Source organism: Lolium perenne, chromosome 4, assembly GCF_019359855.2.
Source record: "Lolium perenne isolate Kyuss_39 chromosome 4, Kyuss_2.0, whole genome shotgun sequence".
In the NCBI taxonomy this organism is placed as follows: Eukaryota; Viridiplantae; Streptophyta; class Magnoliopsida; order Poales; family Poaceae; genus Lolium; species Lolium perenne.
In genome coordinates this window covers 43282868-43295352 of record NC_067247.2, presented here as the reverse complement: position 1 = coordinate 43295352, position 12485 = coordinate 43282868, and the positions used below count along the sequence as shown (strand labels likewise).

At 38.8% G+C, this 12485-nt stretch overlaps 1 long non-coding RNA gene across 8 annotated transcripts; it reads left to right on the top strand.

Moving 5' to 3' along the window:
• Positions 1-8862: 8862 nt before the first annotated feature.
• LOC127292319 (uncharacterized) lies at positions 8863-12196 on the top strand. 8 transcript variants are annotated; one of them, XR_007845082.1, is made up of 7 exons: positions 8863-9016; positions 9120-9333; positions 9601-9692; positions 9875-9950; positions 10999-11504; positions 11582-11683; positions 11787-12196. It is a non-coding gene; the product is annotated as an uncharacterized lncRNA (long non-coding RNA). The 8 variants fall into 8 exon arrangements; XR_007845084.1 differs by having other exon boundaries at positions 10221-11504; XR_007845085.1 differs by having other exon boundaries at positions 9120-9330; positions 9875-11504.
• Positions 12197-12485: the final 289 nt, after the last annotated feature.

The following is a 12485-nucleotide window of genomic DNA, read 5'->3' as shown; positions in this document are numbered from 1 at the left end:
TTGCTTCCCGTGCTTTCAGTTTGCAAAGACTTCTCAGTCAGTTTGAGCTTCTCATTTTGAGAATGGTGAGAAAGCATGCCATGCAACAGAGCTTATTTGAATGTCCACCGGCAATCCGCTTCTCAGGTCAAACGGGCCTGCTGGCGATATTTTTGTGTGGCCGGTGCTCCAGGAAGGGTGGATGCACAGGGAGCCATGGAGCTGATGACATTTGCTCGGCAACTGTATATCAGGAGTGTATTGTGTCTGTCCCCTACCAAACTGAACTGTGATTGCAAAGGGCAGCGCTAGCCCTCGGTCGTTAGATTTGGGGGCAGAAAATCGGTTGCTCTCCGCACCATCGGATTGCGATCTGGCGTCCACAAACAGCCACTATGATGTTTGCATTTACCCCCTTGGATTTTCTGAAAATCAACCCGCGGTCCAGTACCCCTCCATTAAAACTAGAAAGGTATACTGCTTGGCATCTAACCATCCCACTATTTTAGCCCATAATAGAGCGTATTACAACAAAAATCTTCACCCCGCGACCCAAAAAATTACATAATACAACAAAATTGTTACAATATTGTTAAAAATTAATGCTAAAAATATAAGTGGTTAAACAACAATTTTTGCTCAAGGTTCATTCACAACAAAAATTGCCATATACATTTTCAAAAATCACGGGCCACTACAACAAAATGAATGTGTGTTTGTAGCAATGCAAAAGTGGTTAACAACATTTTATTTTATTACAGATTAGTTGACAACAAAAATCACAAACTATATTTACAAAAATAACAAACAATGACAACAAAAACATTTATTTGTATTTGCAATAATCTAAAAACTCATAACATATTTAGTTAAAAATTCGATTAAACACGCAAATTTTAGCAAACCTTTGCAACATCTAGTGAGGTCTTTCCCAACAAAAATCATATGAGTTTGTTAAATTTTTAATAAATGTACATGTTTACTTACAACAAAAAACATCCACTATTTTAACAAAAAGTTATAGGTGATTACAACAAAATCACAACTTCTCAGCAGCCTAGTTTCCAACAACAATCCCAGCAACAACAAGTGCAACAATAACAGCAGCAAAACATGGGAGGTGGTGATGTGGCTAGCAAGCCTAAAAAATCAGCTAAAGGGAAGAAAAAGTTAGTGGCAGCCCAACAAAATGAATCCCCTTCTGCTGTCTCTGCAACTGCTGCTCGATCAGATGAGTTATACCAGCTCCATTTGTATGTGGTGTGGGGAGCCAGGACACCACCAAGCCTCTTGTGTGAAAACTCCCATGTGCTTCATCTGTAAGGCCACTAATCACCTGGTAGGTGACTATCCTGTAAGGAAGAGGCCTCATCAGATGGCAAAGTATGTTGGAAGTGATGCACCAGGTTTAGGTTTTTCTCACATTGAGATGCCTGAAGCTGTGATCAACTCAGTTGGATCTACCAAGAACCGTGGAATTGTGATCATAGAAGGAGGTGAGCTATCTAGAGAAGAATTGTATTCTCAATTTTCCCAGACCTACAAAACCAATTGGCCATGGCAGATTGGGGAATTGGGACAATCAAATGTCTATCTTGTCAAATTCCCTCCTCACCTCAAAGTGGAGGAAATCATTGGCTATCCATGGTTTGTCCTCAAGAATAAGGGGATTTGGGTTAAGGTAGAAGCTTGGAATGATGATCCTGAGCTTGTAGAAGTCCTCAAAGAGTCTTGGATAAAATTCACTGGCCCGCAAACTAAGTGGTGCGAATGGAACAGTTTAGACCAAGTTGTTTCTGTCTGTGGGTTGTTGCTAGATGTAGATTGGCTTAATGTGTTTAGGTACAATGCCTAGGAAGTCAGAGTGAAGGTGAACTGTAGGGATCCTTCCAAGATACCACTTGGTAGATTGTTTGGTTACCATGGTAACTTTTTTCACCTTGGGTTCACTCTGGAAAGTGTGGTTCCAACTGGTGATTATAGTGATGATTTGCTGGGGTGTGAGTTAGAAGATCAAGGAAGGAAGGATAATGAGGGAAGTAACCAAGGTGGCCAAGACAATGGAGGAACTAATGGCCCTCCTACCAGATAGCAATCTTTCTCACTTGGTAATGTTACTCAAGCCTCATCAAGTGATCAATATATTCAGAAAGATCAAAGTGTGGATCTCCCTCATGGTGATGATTGCTCTCCTGAGGGTGCAAAATCTTCTGCTGTCTTCCAATTGTTGGTACAAAAAGGATTGCAAGACACTAAGGGTTCCTTTGTATGGGACAAAACCCCATCATCTGTCACTGTGAATGAGGAAGTGAAGAATTTTGAGTACAATGAGAAAATGCTCAAGAAGAACATTAACTAGATGAATGAAGAAGCTTCTGAGCAGGATTTTGAGCTGCCTGATGATATTATGCCAGATATTGAGATTCCCTCCAAGAGTCATGTGCAAGAGACAAATGTGCCTGCTAAGAAGATACCCAAATGGGGATCTATGCAACCTGTCAGACATAGTAGCAGGATTGACAGATCCAAGAACAATATGGAAAAAGCACAAGAAATGAAGAAAATCAACAATCTAGAAATCCCCATGATAAAAGGTATAATGTCTAGTAATCATTTCAATGTTTTCAATATGATGAATTAGATAATGTTGCCAAAATAGTTTGTGTTAATATTAGTGATGATAGTGATAGCATGTACTCAGCATGTTCTTCCCCTAGAGCTGATTCATTGTCTGATAAGGACCTACATGAAGAACTAGCTGAGGGATGGATAGATGTGATTAGAAAATCTCGGGGCAAGCACCCCAAGAAATTTTATCCACGATATGTGGTTTCTAGAATAGCAGGAGTATTTCTGCTCCTGGTAGGAAATTATTCATTGATGAAAATCTAGTGCCTCTGAATTTAGATTACATCGGCTTCCAAGAAACTAAAAAGGAAGAATTTACTAATTCTTTCCTGAAATTGTTGCTAGGGAACAGGAACTTTGTTTGGAATCATCTGACAGATATAGGCACTGCTGGAGGTATTCTAGTAGGGGTTAATGATGATCTCCTTGAGGTTTTATCCTGGGTGATTAAAACCTTTTCTTTTAGTGTTGTAGTTAAAAATAGGAGAGATGATTTGATATCTAGCTATAGGCACTGCTGGAGGTATTCTCCTTGAGGTTTTGGAATCACATGCCAGCTATAGGCACTGCTGGAGGTATTCTAGTAGGGGTTAATGATGATCTCCTTGAGGTTTTATCCTGGGAGATCAAAACCTTTTCTGTTAGTGTTGTAGTTAAAAATAGGAGAGATCATTTGATATCTAGAATTACTACTATTTATGGTTCTTCCTACGAGGAGAAAAAGCAAGAGTTTATCTCTGGGCTCCATGAGCTTTTTCTTAACTAGGAGGGCCCTGCACTTATTGGTGGAGACTTTAATTTAGTAGAATTTACTGAAGATAAAAATAATGGAAATGTAGATTTTAGATGGGCTGATAAATTCAATGCCTGGATAGATATGTGGGCTCTAATAGAAATAGAAGTATTTAGTAGAAGTTATACTTGGGAGAACAATCAAGAAAATCTTGTCATGTGTAAACTAGATACGGTTTTCTGTACTTCATCCTTTGATGCAAAATTCCCTTAAGCTAGTTCTAGAGCTTTGTCTAGATTGGGTAGTGATCATACTCCCCTTATTTTGGATTCTGGTGAAACTAGATTTCCTAAGAAGGGAGGTTTTAAATTTGAAAAGTGGTGGCTAGCTATCCATGAGTTCAGAGAGCTGGTTATAAAAGCTTGGGCTCTAGAGGTTAATAGTAATAACATAGTATATGTTTGCGAAGCAAAAGTTAGGATGTTTAGAAGACTTGCAAAAGGTTGGAGCAGTAATTTTGAGGATACAGCTAGAAAACTGAAAAAATAGTTGATGTTAGAATATGATGCTCTTGATATTAAATCTGAAACATGTGTACTTTCCACAGTGGAGAGAGAGAGATGGGAATTTATCCTTAGAGAATTAAATACTTTTTGGATTCTTGAGGAAACTAAAACTAGACAGAGATCTAGAGATAAGAATATTCTAGAACGAGATAAGAATACTGCTTATTTTCATGTTGTTGCTAATCAAAAAAGGAGGAAAAAGCTAATTCATGTTTTAGATGGACCTGAATGCCCTGTTACTGATAATAAAGAGATGCTTAAAGTAGCTACAGATTATTACAACGATCTGTTTAAATTTGAAAATAGACCAGATATTAGACTCCAAGATAATTTATTCTAAGATGATGAGAAAGTATCTGTGGAAGAAAATATAATGTTAGGAAGTGCTTTTACTGAGGAGGAAGTTAGAGAAGTTGTGTTTGGATCTTATGCTGATGGAGCACCTGGTCCAAATGACTTGTCCTTTATGTTTTACTAGAAATTCTGGGATATCATTAAAGAGGACTTAATAGCTATGTTCAATGCTTGGTTTAGTGATGATCTAGATTTATATAGATTAAACTTTTCCATGATAACTCTTATTCCAAAAGAGAATGAGGCTAGATCTATGAAGAAATTCAAGCCTATTAGTTTATTTAATTGTTCTTTCAAAAAAATTACAAAGGTTTTAATAAATAGATTAGCTAAGATAATTGATACACTCATTTCTTACCAACAATCTGCCTTTATCAGAGGGGGATTTATTTTAGAAAGTGTTGTCACTGCACATGAGGTTATTCATGAGGTACATAGGAAAGGAGATAAGGGTTTAGTGTTGAAGCTTGATTATGAGAAAGCTTATGACAAAGTTAATCTAGAGTTTCTCTATGAAGTGCTGGAGCTTAGAGGATTCAATCCTATTTTTATTCATTTTTATTAAACAAATCCCCGAGGGGGATCTGTAGGGGTAAAAGTAAATGATATCGAAGGTGATTTATTTTTAACAGGAAAAGGACTGAGGGGGACCCCATTGCTCCTCTCTTGTTCAATTGCATTGTTGATGTTTTCTCTAGAATGTTAGTAAAAGGGACTGAAGGAAATTTAATTAGTGGGCTCTGCCCTGCTTTCCTTCCAGGGGGTGTAGTTAGCTTACAGTATGATGATGATACTTTACTGTTCCTGATATGTTTTGAACATATTTCTAGGACGAGGATAAATTTCCATAAAAGTGAGCTTATCCCCATTAATATGGATGTTGTAGAAACCCAACCTTTCCTTGACATATTTCAATGTGTCATGGGTAAATTCCCTATTAAATATTTGGAAATCCCTCTCCATTATGATAGACTTAGGAGAGAGGACCTGCAACCTCTTATAGAAAATATTCTCAAAAGAATCTCTGGGTGGAGAGGGAAACTCTTATCCTCGGCTGCCAAAAGAATTCTTATACAAGCTTGTTCAGCTAGTATTTCTATTTATTTGCTTTCCTTTTTAAAATTTTGAAAATGGGCTTTGCATTTAATAGATACACAGATGGCTAACTTCATGTGGAATGATGAGGATGAAAATCATAAGATTCACCTAGCTAATTGGCCTTCCATCTGCATGAAAAAGGATTTTGGAGGTTTGAGGATCCCCAACTGACAAGATTTAAACATCTGCTTAATTGGATCTTGGATCAAAAGATACATCCACAGATGCTAAATACATCATAAAAAATCCAAATATACTATCGTGCCATGATTTCGAACCATTCACCTTCTGGAAGGGAGTTATGTAGGCATCAAAAGCAGTTAAATTTGGATATAAATGGCAAGTTGGTAATGGCAAATCCATAAAGTTTTGGGAGGACATCTGGTTTGGAAATTCTCCTTTAGCTACACAATTTTGGGACTTGTATTTCGTTTCTAACCAACAAAATAAAACCATTTTTGAAATTTTGGATGGCCATGAGATTAGGGGAAATTTTAGAAGGACTTTTACTGACAATATGATGATTCAGTGGCATGAATTGATGGAAGTGGCTAGATTCGTTTCCTTCTCCAATGAAGAGGATCAACTAATCTGGCAATACAATTCCTCTGGAGTTTATTCATCTAGTTCCTTATATGCTGTGATCAATTTTAGAGGGATTACTCCTGTTTATCTTCCTGCTGTTTGGAAACTCAAGATTCCACCTAGGGTTCAATTTTTCTCTGGCTCTTCTCCCAAAACAAGATTATGACTAGAAATAACCTTAGAGTTAGAGGAATTCGAAAACCTATGGAATGTGAAATGTGCAATGAATTTGAAACCGTGCAACATCTGATGTTTGAATGTATTGTTTCTATAGCCCTTTGGGATTTGGTTGAAGAGGTTTTTGATGTGCATGTGTCCAATTTTGAATCAATTGCTGCTAAATGGTTTTGTAACAAAAAATTCATGCATTTCAATGTAGTTTTCTCTGCTGTCCTATAGGGATTGTGGCTGAATAGAAATAATCTTGTGCTGCACCTAGTTTACTTCCTCCTTCAGGATTGGAAGAAACCTTTCAAGGATCTAGAAAATGGAAAAAACGCTCAATTCGTGGACCTGCTGTTGGCCACTCTGCCTCCATGTGGGATGAGATGCCCCACCTTCGACTGGATATCCACCTGGAACTCGAGCTTTGAAGGAAGGGCAACACTGTCAGTTCGGCTTGTTTTACTTTCAGTTCTTTTGTTTCCTTTTAGCAAAACTTTAATCTCCCTGTAAGAGACTTTGGCTTCTTTTCAATGAAATGGAGCTGGAGAGTGATCTAAAAAAACAAATACTAGCAATGATGCTAAATTCATCATATAGTTATATCTTATTTGAACAAAGCTCAAGTCAGATTATCTACCGTATTTTCTTACTATATTGTTGGTAGTGGCATTCCAAGCTAGGTTACAACATATGCTATTGATTTTTTTTCGCACGGTCACAAATCCCTCCTGCTGCGTTCCAATCTGAAGGCAAGTGCTAGATGATAGCATGGACAATGGAATAGACCTTCTTCAATGAATACAACATCTCAACAAAACGCAGAGCATGGACCACGGAGTAGACCTTAATTTTACCACAATGAGGAAGAATAAGCTAATACTATTATTCTTCAAATTGGACTATGCATTGTAGATCAACTTGACATGCTATTATTCTTTGGTGATGATGCCAATTTTTTATCTTGTTTTTTTTTTGGACTGTGGAGAAGGCCCCAGGCTCCCAGTGGTGCATAGTGCTCATGTTTGTAAAAAAATCAATGTTGAAAAACTAGGCCGAATCAGCGATTAATAGTCCGATTAACCGCTACTAGGGGTCTGACCGTGTCGATTACCTCTAATCTCTTGTGTTAATCATTTAACTCGATTAATTGCTTTGATAGCCCGATTACTAGGAATGTTCTCGATTAATTAGTTCACTTTGATCAATAAAGTTGCAAGTTTCAACATAGATGGCCCGGCCAACCGCTTCCCCGTCCAAATCAAGTAGGTTTTGGAAGCTTCAACTCGATTCTCGCCTCCAGGGGCTCGATTCCCGCCATCGCTGAACAATTACTCACCGTTGCCGACCAGACCTTGGATACAAGATCTCGATCGTCTTGATGAGCTTGTCGAAGAGCTCCAAGACACCTTCAAATAGGGTAGGTGGTTGAGGTGCAAGATGAAGTGGTGGCGAGAGAAGAGAAACTTCAGAGGGCAAAGTAGAAGAAGCGAAAGGAAGGAACATGGTGGCGGTTGGTGGCTCCTTTGTCGCTCATGACCTAAAAGATTAGGTCACATAGGAGAAAGCCTACATGTTTTAATAAGATTTTGGGCTCTAAAAAAGGACATGATAGAAACCCATATACTATTTTTTTATTTCTTATATAAACGTGTTTTGGGTGCTGATTTATGTAGGTTGCACCGATTAATAGTTGATATATTAAATCAGTTAATCATCCGAATTCCAATTATTCACTACTCCCATGCTGGCCGAGCAGCTAACGATTTCCGATTTTCTTAACATTAGAAAAAAAGAGATGTTACTTACTCCTTGAGTTATGAGTTCATTCCTTGTTTCTAAATGACTATCTTAAGCTCTATTTTTGTTTTTGGGGGGTCTACTGAAGCATTAGCACTAAATCTGTTAGGAAAAACTGCTAATCTTTGAAACATTACGGCTCAAGTAAAGGATGCATAAAATATATACCACAAGACTTGGACCTTTATTTTCTCGCTTCAGTAATGTCAATAAAAATGGGGAAAAGCTTCAGGTTATGCATTAGTTGATCAACCATGCGTATACAAGACATGAACACAACTTCAATATATTCAAGTCCAAGTGTATATGCCTTAAAATGCTGAAATTACTACTCGGCAACCTTTTCAGTAAATGAAACTGAAGCAGTCAAGATAATCCTTCAGGGGAAAAAAGAAAATTCAAAGTGTGTCATCTAGTTGCCACTGTTCTGATGTACCGGACATATGTGACAAAGGGTGGAGTAACTATATTTCCAAATGCTAATTGTATCATTATACTTCAAAGATTATTTAGAATTTTCCACTACAGCAAGTTAACTGATCTGACGCATTCTTTCAGAGAAGACATTTACAACCCAAGGATGAAACGTGGTCCGAGCGCGCAAGATCTGGCCTGGCAGGTACATTAGCTTCTTGATGTCAAGAGGTATGTTTTCTCTTTGTAACGTGACTTTATCAGCATAGGCGGTTTACTATAATTAAGTAACAGTAAAATGGAACCATCAGGGCCTTTGCACAGCGATTTAACACCCGTAGCCGTCCGATCGGACATCTAAGGGTCTAAAACACGGCTCCCGCCCCGACCTGGCATTGCTACCGATTTGTCCCGTTAAAAAGGCCCTTATAGGCCCGTTTCGTTCTAGGGCTGCTACTCCTAGGATCGTGTTAGGCCACACCACGTTACTCGGGCCTTGAAATGGTTTAACCGGGCTATGTATTTTGGGCTGGAAACAAAGCCTCACGTACAGGTGGTAGAAAAAAAAATCCATCTTCTTCCTCCTGGTTCGTACGCTGTGCCGCCTATGGTCCTCCGCCCGTCAATCCTCCTCACCTGCGCCGCCACTCTTCCTCCGCCTTCGCTTCCTACTCCCACTCCCTGGTCAGCGGTGATGGTATGTTATGGATTCCCCCATCTTTTTTGTTTTTTCGTTCTGTTTTAGCTGGATTTTAGAGTAACGTTGACCGATTTTGTATCTTCTCCGGCTACGGCGCCAGCCAAGTTTGATTTCCTTGCAGGCCGTCGAGTGGGTTCCCTCAACACGAGTCTATCATCGGAATCGGAAGAATGGTTACCAGGCCCATCATCGGAATCACAAGAACGGTTCTCCTTCCCGTTCGAGTACAGGCCCATGACCGGAATCTGAAGAACGGTTCTCCTTCAAGACGTGTTAACTGTCTCTGACGGCGTCGTAATGATGGCTTCATGGTGGTAATTTCGACCCATTCATCATTCCTCTAATTATTCTCCGTCCTGTGATTATGAAAATTAATCGGCGCGTTACTGTCAGTTCTCCCTTCTCGTTGATATAAATATGTGGACACAACACCTTGTCTTTCCTCACTACTACCATCTCATTATTCATTGGAGATGCTCGTTGCTTAGGTTTATATTCTGCTTGACTGCAATCTTGTTTTTGATCTCTGATTACATTGGTGAAAATTGGGTAGCCAAATGACATATTCTTACCTGTTCCAGGGATTGTCATCTTCGTTTCTTCCAGATTATTATTCACGGATTTCTCAGAGCAACTGTGTGACCTTCATTATTTGACAATGGCTGTTGGACAGGTACACTTGTAGCACTGTTTTTACATTATTTATTATTTATTTCTCAAATTAAATTAGCTTCATACTATTTAGTTTTTTAGTTTTAGCAAATATTTACATCTACTGGATCTTTATATGTACCCGACCTACCTTTTCCTCTATGTGATTCGTAAACATGTATATCATGATTAAATGAACATCAGGGATTTGTATTTACAAACTGCTCAGAGGGATTGTATAACCTATTGACCTTCATCTGCAAACATGGTTAATGGACAGGTACATCCGTTTATGCAATTGTGGCCCTTCTAACTCATATGTTGCTTAATCTGTTGTTTCCTTCAAATTTGTTCTGCAGTGGGTGGAACTTGTTCAATTTCTTATCATTTGCCCGCTGCCTTTCCTTTTCCCATGACATGTATTAATCTGCTGCCTTTCCTTTTCAGTATTTCATAACCATTGTATATCACGGGATATACGTCAGTAGTACTAATGTTTGTTGCACGTTCCATGCTGATATTACTAATAATTAACACATGCTAATTACAGGCTGATTTTGTTTATCTGTCGGATCTGAATCCAAGCAAAAGTTGTGTGGCACAGTATGTGGACGCATGGCTCATGTATTTGTGTCAGCCTATTTTATGTTTTCCCACGGTTTATCTTTGAGTTATGTCAAGTATTTCTCAACGTAATTGCTTATAGTGACACCCCATTAGTACAGAAGGTATCCTGATGTCTTTTCTGAATGAGCCACGTACACCTTCTGTAGAAAAGAACAATTTGGATTAATATCTCTCAAATTGAGAAAATCGTATGGTTGGAGGATTTCAATCATTACAGGTTTAGTACATGGAACTGCATAGGGACAATCATCTTAGAAAATTGGATAACTGCAAACCCATCAGTCCAGTCCGTATAATGTGTTTTATTTCACACTACAAAGTGATCTAAACCCCAAGTTAATAAAAAGAGTTCCATCATTCATCCAGTATATATCCTTGCCTTGAGCATTAAAGTAAGTTAATCCAATGTTATCCTTGCCTTCAACACTAAAGTTAGTATATATAATTAAAGTAAATACGAACTGTCTTCTCTTACCTCTGGAATAATATGCACTATTGATTCTGATACTATGCAAAGTATGTGTGTTGCTGAAATTATCGTTGCTGGTAAAGCCTGTCGTATAACTGTGTGCACTTCACTTTTTTTGGCCAGACTTAAATTTTCTTCTAAAAGATATCTGTTATTCTTCACATACATCTATGCATGTGCTTACATACTCAAATCAATAGAGCTATGTGTTCATTACTAAAACTTTATGCAGGGGAACAAAATGTATGCAGAGGTATGAATGGATCATGCAGACAAGTTCAGATCCCAGCTTCAGGGAGGAAGGTTATGCCTTGTTCGAGATTTCTTTGTGCAATCAGCAAAAAACATATTTAGTGTTGTGTATGTAAGGTTTATGCTGATCAGGTCCAGCCTAAGGTACTGGAATATTTCCCAAGATATACTTATTCTATAACTGGATTTCAGCAGGAACAGTGTTTGGTTGCGAGTCGCAGTACGAGTGAGATTCAAATTTACTTTCCTATGACTTTCTCAGCTATATTTGCAAAGAAGATAAAAATTTTAGTGTTAACGAAAAAGGAGTACATTATGATGACCTATCTTTCTAGGTGCAATTTCTTATACTGGTGTGATATTGATTTCATGAGTCTTAATCTCGTTAAAATTTGAAATCTCCATTCTCCAATAAGATTTCTTACTCAAACTAAGCAGCTCATGTTAGAAGGACGTCCACCGGGTGTTACTAGCAACAACAATTTGGTCAGTATATGTCTATGCCTTAGTTCTCCCTTTAGTTTCTCACATTTCTTATCCTGAAATGTCTACTTCTGGAACAGACTGAATCTGAAGATGGCCAGTACTCCAACTCCATTGGAACTAAAGAAATGAAATTGCACTCCCTTCCTACCACAGCAGAGGTGCCTCCTCCTCTATCCATGGTAAGTCAATTATATCGTAAGACCCTGTCGTTATGTACTTGATCTCCTTTGTCTCCTATAGTTAATGGTGCTGTTCTCTCGTGATGATTCACTCCTGCCACAGCAAGGTCCCTGGTTGAACAGTCCCCAAAAGTCTGTGAAGACGTTGTGTCTCCAAAGAAAGAAGAATGGAACGACAAGTTCAATTGCTACCACCTTTTGAGTGGCATTATTTTGTTTAAGTTCGCATATTTTTTCATGTACCAATTTGGCAATTTACATTGTTACTATAGTGCAGCAACAGACCGACCATCTAGCCAAAAGAAACTGCTCATGAGTGCCTCATGAGACATTGCTTCATGAAGTTCTTGTTTTACTAGGATGGGAAGAACCTATCATGCGCCTTCATCTACCAATAATTACGTTTTCCCTAGATTAGCAAATTTATATTGTCATGTATCGTGCAGTTATGCATGCCTAATGCCTACATACACCGTACACAAACTGTATATTTGAGAGTTTGATTAAATATCACGATGCAGCATACATATTTTTTTTCACTAAGATGGTAACACCAATACTTTTATACACCATGTATATCATTTTCTTTAATCTGAACGGGCGCCGCAACGCGCGCTTTCATGATCTAGTTTTAGATAAAAGGCTTATCCTAAAACTAGGTTGTGCTCTTCTACTTTTAACACTCCCGCACCCCCGCACCCCCAACCCTAACCTCTCCCGCACCCCACCCTCCGCCGCCGCCGCTGCCACCGGTAGCGCCACCGGGGCAAAGTCCCTCAGGGCGTGGCGGCGGCGGGGCCCC